This window comes from Microtus pennsylvanicus, chromosome 6 (genome assembly GCF_037038515.1).
Source record: "Microtus pennsylvanicus isolate mMicPen1 chromosome 6, mMicPen1.hap1, whole genome shotgun sequence".
Lineage (NCBI taxonomy): Eukaryota > Metazoa > Chordata > Mammalia > Rodentia > Cricetidae > Microtus > Microtus pennsylvanicus.
The window spans coordinates 19,841,926-19,846,386 of record NC_134584.1 but is presented as its reverse complement, the minus strand read 5'-3'; the positions used below and the strand labels follow the sequence as shown (position 1 = coordinate 19,846,386).

The window sequence follows — 4,461 nt, the reverse complement described above, 5'->3', positions numbered from 1 at the left end:
TTACCAGGCTGCCTCCGTCCTTCAGCGAGACAATTAACGTAATCCATTTATTGCCTGCTTTCTATATATCAAATCCCAGTGTAACACACATAAAATTCACAGATTTATCTGTTTTTTCACAAGATTTTGAATTTCAAAATAAAGAGGTTGATTTAAAAGAATTCTACAAGTTTTAGAATCTTAACTGTTGAAAATTTATTATGTATACAACATTCAGCCTCCAAGTATTCCTGCAGGCCAGAAGAGGGCACCAGATCTCATTACGGATGGTTGTGAGCCACCATGTGGTTTCTGGGAATTGAACTCAGGACCTCAGGAAGAGCAGCCAGTGCTCTTAACCACATAGCCATCTCTCCATCGCTCAAATGTTTTGATTTCCATTTGGTTTCTTATTGCTGCTGCACTGCGAATGCATAATTCTGAATGGAAAAAGCAGAGGACTGAAGGGAGCATCAGTTACACATACATGCATATGCCTATGAAAAAAAGAAGACATCACTGGATATATGATACAGCCTTAATTTTAGTAAGTGGATGCAAGGACAAACTAAGTATAAATTTCATAAGCATTCCAAATTACCTTTAACTACAAACTTTTTATTTGGTCGAAAGCATCACCCCAGCTCCCTAAAACCCCTTTATACAAAGAGTCTGGAATATTATAATCAGTGGCCTCATCTTAGCCCCTGGCACCCATCTTTGGAATACTGGTCTGGAACGCCTCTTCAAGTCCCCTTCCCTGATGGTTTCCTTAGTCTAAACTCCACCTCTGAGAAAGCCTGGCAAATGGACTCTCAAAGCCTTTGCAATCTCGAGGTCACTTTTACACATGCAGATCTTCTTTGCTAGTTCCAGAAAGATGGTTGGGGGCAGGGGCCCAGAGTACTGTTCTAGGAGGCTCTTGAGGCAGCTGTTACTGTCTTCCTCCTACTTTAAGAACACAGCTGGCAGTTCCAGCACTTTATACATTGCTTTCACCTGTGCCATCTTCTCTGAGTCCTTCCGCTCAAAATTCTCCTCTAAGATCTGACGCTGTTGCTGAGTGGCTGTAGCAAACACTGAAACACCAGACACCTGCATTTGTTGTCCTGGATGTCAGTGCTGAACTTTCCAGTCACACTGCAGTCACCAAAGAGATCCAGGTGGTCATCCTGAATCAGAAAGAACTCGCCCATCTTTTGCAGGATCTTCATGGCATTGGCATGTTCCTTCTCCCCATCAATGCCTGCCATGCGCATGGCAGCTGCAACAGGCAGGTAGACAAAATAGAAAGCTGTTTTATACTTGATAAAAGATTTGTACCTCTTTTCAGTGTATCCACCAATATTCACATGGCCCCGGGGTATGCTCATGAGGTCAAGGGTTTGCCTGATCTCTGTCTGATAAGAACTCTCAGAAAGAGCTATAGCAGGTTTAGGTTCTCCATGCAGTAGAACTTCAGCAGGCAGTAGATGCAGGCTTCCAGAAGCAGAGCTTCAGTGACAGCATCCATGCCTATGCCTAGTTTCCCCTACCAGCAGTTTTGTCCACGGCAAGTGGGCAAGTGAGAACATAATCTATGATGTCATCTGACGCAAGAAGGAAAGCCTGGAGCAGTTCAACACACCAGCCCACAGTCAGGGTCCGCTGAAGACTCTCGGCCTCCTGCTTCCTTGGCTCCACCAGCTCCCGGAATGCTTGAAGCCCACAGTCAAACCCGGATTGTACTTGCCTCCCACGGCATTGTACTCTAGGACCTCCTTAAGCCAGGTAATGGCACCGCCTGGCCTGTCTCTGGGTGGCCTAGCTCGTCCTCAGTCAGCACCTTGACAATCTGGGAGAAGTGCTAGACGAAATCCTGCCTGTCTTGGTTACAAGCCTCCAATTTCTGGTTCCCATTCATTCTTGAAGAGGAACTAAATGTTCGGCTCCTTAATCGACTTCTCCCGACTAGAATCTCTATTAGAGAGGACATGATACCTACGTATGCTAGTTATCTTGTGGCTGTCAATTGCTATGACAAATGCATGACAAAAACAGCTTAAAGACAGACATTGTTTTTCCTCCAGGTTAGAGGATAAAGTCCATCATGACAATGAAAGGATGCAGGCAAGAGCTTGAGGCACGTGATCACACTGTATCTATAATCAGGTAGCCAGGAATAATGAATTCTTGTGCTTGGCTTCTCTTCTACCTTTTCTCTTTTTTATTCAGGCTGAAACCCTGTTCTTTAACATTTATAGCTTTCATTCTGGGTAGATTTTTTTTCGTTCTTGTTAAACTTTCCTACAAATTCGCAGGTATGAGTCTCCAGGATGATTCCAAATCCAATGATTAAGCAGAGCATTGTTTAATTAATAATTCTCAAGAGAAGAAAAGGATGGATAAAAGGTCATTTAGACACAAATACAAGTACTTCAGGGAGACTGATTTTAATTACTCATGTATTCTCATTCATTCTGCTCCAATCCAAAAATCTCTAGCCTCTCATTGTCATGAAATAATTAAGCCCCATTTTACATGGCGATGAATTAAAGTCCAATCATTCCTTTCATGTTCTCAGTCTCAATTGTATATTGTTTTTGAAGGAGACCCAAACATTACTTGACTTTGTCATGCAGAAGAGTCAATTAGCCTTTGGTAAATGACTCTATTTTTATATCTCCACTTTTGCATTTTCAACCAATCATTGTCCTATTTTTTTTTTTTTTGTAAATCCCAAATTTTAACTTTCTCACCATGATTCTCATTTCTAATGCAGTTCTCTATTCTGGCAAAGTAGATTGTTCTGTCTTTAAAGATTAAGACTCACAGCTGAAAACAATAGCTGTTTTCTTCGTTAAAAATAGGATTCTTTGCCTGGGATTGATCTAAGTCCTCTTTATATATGTGACAGCTGTGTGGCTTGATCTTTTTGTGGGACTCCTAACACCGGGAACAGAGTCCTCCTTTTGTGGGACTCTGCTGCTGGCTTTTGGGACACTAATTCTCATAATGGATTGTCTTGTTTAGTGCTAATACAGGGCAAGATACTCTTATTATTTGATATATCATGTTTTTTGTTTTTGTGGGGTTTTCTTTGTTTGTTCTTTTGTTTCTGGTGGGGTTTTTTGCTTTTGTTTTTGTTTGTTTGGTTGGTTGGTTTTGGAGGGGGTGAGATAGAGTTTCTCTGTAGCTTTGGAGCCTGTCCTGGAACTAGCTCTTGTAGACCAGGCTGGCCTCAAACTCACAGAAATCCACCTTCCTCTGCCTTCTGCCTTCCCTGTGTTGGGATTAAAGGTATATGCCACCACCGATACACCATTTGTTGTAGATAAGTGTAGGAGGAATGCCCTTTTTTAAGTAGAAATGGAGGAGTAGATTGGGGGAGGGAGAGATGAGGTGAGTTGGTGGACTGTGAAGAAAGGAAGGAGTGAAAACTGCTGTTGAGATGTAAAGGGAATTGATTAAAGTAAAACAATTAATGCTAAAATATGGTTCTTAAATTTCGGAGGCTTCTGTCTGTACCAGATGGAAGTAAATACAGAGAATTTTGTTCAGGGTGATATTCACTTTTACCAGTAGTATCTGTTGAAGATGCTTTGTTTTTTTCTATTGTGTAATTTTGAAGTCTTTGTCAAATATTGCATGTCCCAAGGTATGTGGATTTATGTCTACAACTTCAATTTGATTATATTCATCCATCAGTTTGTTTTTATGTTAATATCATGTGGGTTTTTTTTTTATTACTATAGCTCTGTAGTAGAACTTACAATCAAGGATGGTGATACCTCTGGAAGTTCACTGTTCTAGCAATTCTGGGTTTTTGGTTTTCATATAAAATTGAGCATTGTCTTTTCAAGGTCTGTAAAGAATTGCTTTGGGATTTTAATGCTGATTTTATTGAATCTGTATATTGATTTGGTAAGGTAGATACGTTTACTACATTATTCCTATTGTCCCATGGACAATGATTTCATGTCTTCTCCAATGTTTTTCTTCAAAACCTTGACTTTCTTGTCATAAAGGCCTTTCACTTGTTTGGTTGGAATTACCCCAAGATATTTTCCGATATCTGTGCCTATTTTGAAAAGTGTTATTTCCTTTATTTTTTTTCTCTGCTCAATTTATCATTTCTATTTGAAGGGCTACTTACATTTTCAGCTAATCTTGCATCTAGTCATTTTGCTGATGTGCTTATAAGCGGTATTAGTTTTCTTGTAGAAATTTTTAATAAAAATAATAAAACCAAATTTTCTAATTCAATAAGACTTGGCATTTTGCCTAAAGTTTTTCAAAGTGTGTTTTTTAAGGTTACATATTTATCATATGAGGATTAGATAAAAATAACACTTAAAATATGTGTCTACATTAATGTATTGAAAAGTATATGAGATTCACAGAAAAGGGGAAGGAAGCATTGTAGGACCCAGATACATCAATGATATCAAAAGAAGACAGATTACAGAGTCAGCCAGGGCTCTCACAGGCTTAAAGAGATTG

At 39.6% G+C, this 4,461-nt stretch overlaps 1 pseudogene; it reads right to left on the bottom strand.

Annotated features, from left to right (window-relative positions):
• Positions 1-756: 756 nt before the first annotated feature.
• LOC142853023 (farnesyl pyrophosphate synthase pseudogene) lies at positions 757-1,888 on the bottom strand (annotated as a pseudogene).
• Positions 1,889-4,461: the final 2,573 nt, after the last annotated feature.